The following is an 8511-nucleotide window of genomic DNA, read 5'->3' on the forward strand; positions in this document are numbered from 1 at the left end:
CCACATTCCAACACTGCTTTCAACCTCAAATGACAGTAAAAGGTTCATTCAGACCCCAGGACCACACTGAGGCATTAATTAGGCTGATGAAATCCATGGAAATGTATGGATTCAGCATAATCAAGTTTCCACCGCAGACTACCGTTTAGGAATACGTGAGCAGCTGGGAGAATAGACAGTACTGTTAGAGTTAAGTCATGCATGTAATTGAGTATATTTAACATAACCATTTTAATGACCAGTGATTAAAAGTGCATCTTACTTAAATGGTATATCCTCTGAAATTTCTTCATATCAACTAGATAATGTTCTCAGAAGGAAAGGGAGGGTACAAATTTCTAAACAAGATTTTTTTTTTTTTTGAGTTTAGAAGAAAAAGGCCAGAATGAACTGAAAAGGGAATAAAGAGACTCGTGCAGAAACAGCCTTATCGGTGTGCTATAGTCACTTTTGTGCATCTTGTGCTCAGTTCAAATAAAGTCGGAAGGATATGCAAGCAAAACATATATAAATATTTTTTCTTAGAGATGAAAATTTGATGAGACCCATCTGTGTGTGCATGTGTGTGCACTGTGTGTCCGTGTGTGTGCACTGGCCCTCCGGCTCTTGAATGCTAAAATTCTTCTGATTTTGAAGAGCTTCCCCAGGAATCCAGGAAGTTCACACTTCTGATTCTTCCAACCTGTAGGGTTGGCTGATGTGAATGGAACCTGCCTCTAGGAAGGCAGGAGAACGCACACACAGAAGCACCAGATATGACTGATCATAAGTCAACAGTCCCAAATCCTGAAAGTGGGGGAATGAACTTTTCAAAGCAATGAGGGGACTGCCCCGTCAGCTCACGTGTGCTGTGTACTTAGAGGCAGAGTCTGCCCTTGTTCAGTTCGCTGCAACCAGGCCGGATAAGTGGGGGGCTTCGTGGGACAGTGCACGAGCCAGCCTGGGCACTTTGTTATGTGTTCTCAGCCTTCGTGCTCAAAAATCAAAAACAAAAACAAAAAAACCCACCAATGATTGTGCCCAAGACAGAGGACCCAGGCATGCAGCTAGGACTGTGTAAATCGCACAAAAAGTGCACACCCATACAGGCGCCATTCAAAGTGGGAGTTTGATCGAGCCATCCAGCTTCCAAAAGTTGCTTCCCAGCCTCTTTACTTCTCTTTACTCGCCCCCATTCCCACAGAGAGACAACCTATTCTCCTGTTGAAAAGGAAGGCCACAGAAGGCCACACTGCTCAGAAAGCCTGGAAGTTTTGCTGACACTTTTACTATTCCAAGAGGAGGGCATTAAGGGAAGTGAACGAACACACACACACACACACACACACACACACACACGTTGCATCTGGATAAAAATAAAAATAGTGTTGGGGGAAGTCATTTGGAGTCTCTCTTCCTCCAGGTAACGGGTCTTCTTTGGTTTGGAGGGACAGGTCTGGGGATGTACGGTCTCTGAGGCGTATTCTTGCCCTCAATGTGAAGTCTATAAATACAGAACAGGAGTAATGCCAGGGCAGGCTGAGCACAAGAATCTGATTCTTGAAAGCATCTTTTCCTTCTGGCTACGGTGGCACTTAAATGATAATGTGGGCAGTCAAGCTGGGAGATTTATATCTTCTGGAAAGTAGGGCAAGCCAGATGGTAATAGCGTCATTAACACACAAACTTGGGAGCTGGAAATCAGGGAGGAGCTCAGGAGAACAAAGGGGGCTGCTGTGGAGAGCCCCCTCCATCCCCCCTGCTGGCCAGAGCTTTGAGCCCCTAGGTACTGGGCTCTGTTCTTGTCCAGAACTGGATAATAAACAGTGGCTTTTCCCATCTTTCAGTGTGACTTAGTACAGAAAAAACCAAAAAAAAAAAAAAAACAAAAAAACAAAAAAACAAAAACCAAAAAAAAAAAAAAAAAACCAAAAAAACTTTTCCAATAGGCAAACCTAACAGTCATTCACGGGTAACCCTTCGTGCTCTGAAGTGGCAGGAGTGGGCCTTTCATTCATATGTGTGCCCCTCGTGCTGGTGTGATAAGCCCTTCAACTGTTGACACTCTCTGAAATCGAAGTTCTGCTTAGTGTATGTTTCAGACAAAAGTTCACCTCCCTCCCCTTATGTAAGCACTGTAGGCAAACAAGACAAGTCCAGAAGCACCTCCTTCTCTTTTCTTTTTTTTTTAAATTTTGGTGTTGGGGTTTGGTGCCAAGGTGTTGGAAGAGGCTGTGGGCTGTGGCAAACTATGGGTTTTACTTTGGAAAACTTCGAGTCAAACTTTGACTGAATAGATACGGTTTAGAAAGAACAGAGAAGATACTAGGACAGTATTAAAGTGGTAGTAATAACAGTGTTTATTCTAACTACCTCAGCAGACGTTTGTGAGCAGGAAGTGCAGTTGTAACTGACAAGACAGAAAATTAGTAACTGTGTCATTTCATTAACGCAATGTAATACAATATGTACATACATATATACACAATGCATTATTAAAAAGGAAAAGCAATGTTCTTGACATAGACAATATGCCACACACAGCTTCTGGAAGACAGCAAGCAAAGGTGACAGGGATCAAGCTTTGACTGGCTTGCGTGATACCTGTTAGCAACTAAAAGTTGACGAGGTAACAAACTAAACAGAACGTTTCCCCTTTTCTCCTTCAAAGCTAAACCGAAAACAGCCCCCCCCCCTTCCCCAGCACTCTCAAACTGGAGCTCTTTAAAGACCCTGAGGACTTACGCTCAAGGCATTATTCAGAAAAACACTGAGCTGGGTCGTTCGTCACAGGCAATTGTTAAAGGCTTTCAAAGAGCCGATCAAACGCGGCCAGAGTAATCTACATCGGAGTCCGGATGGTGGAGTTACGGCGTACACCTGCGGGATGTTTGCAGTCGGTGCCCCTCGCGGGGCTGCAAATCTTGATTAAAGCTCCCTGCCTAAGTTGTTCCCCAGTTTGGAAAGAGTTTCTTGGGGGCCGTTCACTTTGACCGGGGAGCTGTTTGGACCCTCCGGCCAGAGAGGAGTGAGGCCACCAAGGTGGGGAGGAACAGGGGCGGTGACCAGTTGGGAAGGTCTGTTTCTTGCATGGACTTTTTGAACAGAACCTTCACCCAAGTGTAGACAACCGAGATAGAAGTCCTGATTCGTGGCTTGACTTCCCGTGTCTCCAAAACTCCTCCACTAACTGTCTTTGCCACAACTTTTCGTGGTCCTAGTGTAAGGATGGCAATCCCAGTTCGTAGTTTGTAGCTTTCCTTAATCTATTCCCACAGGTGTCCCCCTCCCCACCCCACCCCCCCAGAGCCTGTCCCCCAGCTTCGGCCAGCACTCCTTTTCTAGTACAAAACTTTGTCACCCCCCACCCCCTCTAGTTTGAAACTTTCGCTTTTGATTCATTTGTTTGAGATTACTTCCCTTCCTTTTCTGAGTTGGCTAGCTGAGTTTCCACAGCTTTTACTCTGAGGGGCAAAAAATTGTGAAGTTGTGAGAAAACAGGACTCGAGGGTCGAACAGTTGGAGGCGGGAGGGACGGCAGCGTCTGTCTGCAGTCAGCTAGTAAGTCCGCAAAGCTTCTGCAATCCCTGTGCGACCCATTTGGGGTGTGTGTGTGGGGGGTGGGGGGTGGAGACAAACCGGCTGCCCGCAATGCCAAGATCAACACTCGGAGCGAATGTTATCAATAGACCAATTTTCTGCTCTTACCCGGGGCTTTTTTGTTTCATTCCTAAGTAGAGAGTGTCTGAGCTGCGCAAGACGCAACTGTACGGAGGCGCCCGGAAAGAGAGGGCGCTAGAAGCGGGAGACGCAAATATGGAAATTAACTCATTAGGAAGGGGTGTGGTTAGCGCGAAGCCCCCTCCTCCATCCCTTCCTTTCTCCCTCGCTGCCACCGTCCTGCCTTGCTAAATATGAGATTACAAACAAACAAATAAAGCAGAAGCTGACTACGCAGCCCCAGATCAAGCACGCTCCAGATAATTCTTTCCACTCAGCGCCGAGGCCAGTTCTGCCACGCAGCACCCGCCCCTGTCGCCACCGGGGGCTGCGGCGTTCCCTGCGCCATTTCCCTCCGCCTGGCACTGCAGCGGGGCCGCGGGCACCTTTCGAAGGCGCAGCACGTGGTCCCAACACCCGGCGGGGGTGCACGTTTTAAACCCTAAGACGCCAGCTTCAGCCACTGTGGCGCCCTTCCGAGGGCCTCTGCTGACCTCGAGGTTCTTCTGCAAAGGCCCTGGGTGCTGGTGTGCTCTGAGGGAGAAAACAATCGAGCTTAGAAAAGAATGTTCCCGAGTCTCTGGCCTGGGCTCCCCGCCCCCTGCGGTGCCGTACTCCCAGCGCGAGATTGCAGTGTGCCAGGGCTCGGGGGAGACAAAAATTGGCACCAAGGCGGAGGCCTGTGTAGCGTCAGAGACCTAGGTTGAGATATTAACAAAAGACGAGGTGCCTGAGAGTGAAGTCTGTGGGGTTGGACCGCCTGGGGTGCAAAATTCAGTGTCTAAATAAAATCGTGCGGGGGGGGGCGCAATTAACGTGAAACAAAATGCAAAACTCGTCCTCAGTTGAGTCGCTCCCCCTATTCCCTATGTCTCATACAGCCCTGTATCTAAGTCCTCAAAGCCAGGCTTAGTGTAAGGCCAGAGGCAAAAATGGTACTTCTAAAGGGCTGTCCTTCCGGCGACCGGGCTCCCCGCCCCTGCTCCCATCCCGGGGCTCCCGCAGCTGCGGGGCCCCTGGGAGGAAGGCTGCGCAGTCCCAGCCTCCCGCTGCCTGCAGGGCACCGCGCCTCAATACGGGCATTGTCCGCTGCGGGTGGGGAGGCCAGGCGACCAACACACGAGAATAGCAATGTGCCCGACTCCTGTTCAGACAAAGTTTTCCAAATGTCCTCCTTGTGCTGAAATACTACTTTTTAAAAAGTGCGAGTGCGTTGTTTTTGTAAGCAAAGATTCGGTTTTTTTTTTTTTTTTGAAAGTCCACTCTCAATTCCTCAACGCTTTTCACTTCTTTCAAGTTCCCAGAAAAGGAAAGAGTGGGCAGAGAAGTGACTGGATTAGGGGAAGGGGGGGGGGGCGGGGAGGGCAAAAACGTGAATATGGTTGGCGGTCAGTGGGACGGTTTTGAAATACCAGCAGTTGTCACCCAGGTCTGGTTTGGGGACGCGGGGACAGATGCTCGGTTGGCGCGCAGAGTGGGAGGAGGGCCCCGGGGCGCGCGTGCTGGGAAGCGTTTCGCACCTCCTGTTTATCTTAGAAAGGCGCGGAGGGGTGGGTGGGAGCGAATTGTTCCTTCCCCCGACAGGCAGTATTACTTGACTAAAATGGAGAGGCGGGCACACACAAAAACAAAACCTCTGCAGGCTGCGAGTCTCTCTCCTCTGACCCGAATTCCAAAGGCTGGGGCTTGCCACTCAGAAGACCCTAGCGTCCGCGGTCCTCTGACCACGGCAGAAGCAGCGGTGGATGCCGTTAGAATTGGGCCTTTGGGGGACAAGAGTGATGAGGCTATCTTTCTAGCAGCGGTGGCGCCTTCCTTCCATGAGTGGTCTTTCTCGTGAGAGGACCTCTGAGTAGTCTCAGCTTTTCCCAGGCTTTTGAGAAATAATGGCTCAAGTCCCTTGCCAAACTGTCTGAGACAAGTGTATTCCAAGACCCTGAAATACTGATTCCGTTTAAAAAAAAATTAAAAATTATACCAGAACAAAATAAGATCAAATCAACCAACCAACCAAAGCAAAGCAAAACAAAACGCAGACCCCTGCTCTCCCTGTCCCACAGCCAAATTGACCGTAAGGGCGCCCAAAGGGTTGTGGCTATTTGCAAGTCGTGTTAATTTGGTGAGCTGACTGGATGCCTTAATGATAAATCCCCAATGTAAAGAGCGCGATACAAGCTCTAATTGCTACTGGGAACTTCAGGTGGTTGCTAGGCTCCGTGGACCACAGCCACCCCAGAAAGCCTCCAACAGTGTGTTTGGATGGTGGGTAGAGGGGTGGGGTGGGGTCTCTACAGCCAGCGGTGCCCACATCTGCTGGGGACTTCCATATCGAAGCTGTTCATTTACCGGAGCCAACTTATGAATCCTCCACAATTAGATCTTCATTGTCCTTCCCCCATAATACTGTCTAGAAAGAAAAGGTCTTCTCGGTCGGGGCCAATCCAACGAAGCGTTTGACGTTATTAAATAATAAAGCGATTGTGATTTACATTGTTGTTGAGAAAAAAAGGCCAATTATCCACTGTTATGTTGCCATAAAGATCATATTAACTCGAATTAGTAATCAAACAATATGCGAGCGCTTTAAAAGTACAGCAGAACTGGGTGACAGCTACCGCGACGTCTTCACTTTCACCAGCAAAACCCACCCGCATCGTCAGCCGGGAGCAAAAGAGGCCGATACCACAGGCCCGAAAGGAGGGAAGAGAGCTGCGAAGTGGTGATTAACCGTGTCCAGTGTTAATTATTCTCAATTAATCCCAAACAGTGCAAACCTTTCCTGGTTCGCTGCAAGTTCCCGTGTTGGGAATGCTTTGAGGACTGCGCCTCTTTGGGAAGGAAGAGAGGCGACTCGAGTACCTGCGGGCTGGGATGCAGGTGCACTCGAGGATGCTGCGGGTGGTGCGCGCGCGGGAGGCTCCCTGCCTTCCCCACCGCTCCAGCTGCAACCCGAGGCAGACTCCAGACGTGGGCAAGGCCCACAGCATCCTGCCACCTCCCCCCCTTCTCCGTGATCCTGCGTCTTCTCTACTCAAATCCCTCTCGCGCGCGCCCTCTGTTATTAGGTTTATAACTCTTTGCCCACTTAAATCTGTGCAGCCAACCAAGGAAATCTAAATAGGTTTGAGTTGCCCCTTGGGTACCGAATGGAGGCTTTAATAAGAAAGATTAATTGTGGGTGTGTACCGGCCGGAAGATACGTTAGAACCTAAGCTGCAGCCGCTGTGGATGGGGGGAAATCAGCACATTTCTTCTAGGCCTAGACTTTAAGTAGGCGCCATAGGCATACCCGCCGGAAAGCCACAAGCGAGCGAGCATTTGTCTGGCTCTCAGACATCTCTTCCTGTGATTCGGGGGTTTTACAGAATTTGGTCTTTACTATCAATGCCTTTCAGAACCACCCGGCGCACCCCGGCGGCGAGCAAGGGGGTCCTTCTTTAGTCCCACCGAAGTGGTTAAGCAAATCGTAAACAGGTTTTACTGAGGAGGGGTGTTGGAAAAGTTGATGTTTTCCTTGGCTAGAGGGATGTGTTTTAACTGTGTGTAAACAGTGAGTTTTCCTCAGCACAAGCAGGAACCAGCTATTGATCGGACCACTTTGGTGTCACCCTGTCATCACAGGCTAGGGTGGTGCTGAGGGAAGTTATCTTGACTTTCCCTAAATCTTCAGACCCCAAACTAAAACCCGGCCAACGTGTTGGGGAGCGGGGGTGGGGTGGGGTGGGGAGGCAGGGTGTTTAAAGAAGGACCTGACTGCCAAGTTCCCAGTAGCCTCTCACTCTTAAATAATTCCATTTAAAGCTTGCTGCACCCAGGCCCCAGCTCACACCAGTGTGAGAGGGAAAACACTTCTAGCGTCTGCTGGTTGCCAGCAAGGGCAGCTAAAGGGTGGTCGCATTTCTGTCCAGAGTTTTAAAACAGTTGCCGCCTTTCCTGACCCCCTTCTCTTCCTCCCCACCCCTCTCCCCAGTAAAACCAATTCAAAAGGGGACAGAACTGTGCTCAGCAAGATTAACGTGCCTTCATTTGTAGGATTAGCCCTCTCATGCCGCATAATAAAATACTAGAGGTCCTTTTACATTTAAACAAATACACGAAATTCATGTCTTCTCTCCTTTCCTGTTTGATCTCACAGGACTTGCAAGACCCAGCCTTGGAACCTAAGTAGTCTCAGGAAAGAAAAAAAAAAAACTTTTAACTTAGAGTTCTCAGATCCTAGCACATCTGGGCCTCAGGAGCATTGATATTGGGCGAGAGCAGAGAGATCCGCTTACTTTTAATATCTGCAGCGATGGATTTGAGTTGGGAACTCACGATTAAAAGTCTGTTTGTTCCTCCCAGGGCTCGTGGATTTCAATGGCGGCCATAGGAACCGCAAAATGTTCATTAAAGGAACCTATGCAAGGCTACTGTATGGCCACTTTGTCGGTTCAGAGCTGTGGATGGGGGGGGGGGAGTGTGTAAGTGTGAGGCGCTGTCACGCTGGCCACCAGTGTGTGGTCTATTGTGGGAAATGCTGCTTTTTTGACTGAACAGAGGGCCCCCTCCCCCTCCCCCAGCTCCACTGCACCTGCAGTGGATGAGGGAGTCCCTGCCATTCAGCCCGTCGCAGATTGTTCAAACAGAAGACATCTCTGACAGCACTCAATTCATTACATTTCTTCCTGCTTTTCAAACCAACACACACACACAAAATGAGTATTGCCAGCCAGTGACAGCCAAAAAAAAAAAAAAATCTTAAAATACTTTATATGCAGCTAATTTAGAAGCTCACACAACTAACCATGAAATATTTTGTGCCCTTAACTTGGA

Source organism: Apodemus sylvaticus, chromosome 4, assembly GCF_947179515.1.
Source record: "Apodemus sylvaticus chromosome 4, mApoSyl1.1, whole genome shotgun sequence".
NCBI classification, from domain to species: Eukaryota; Metazoa; Chordata; class Mammalia; order Rodentia; family Muridae; genus Apodemus; species Apodemus sylvaticus.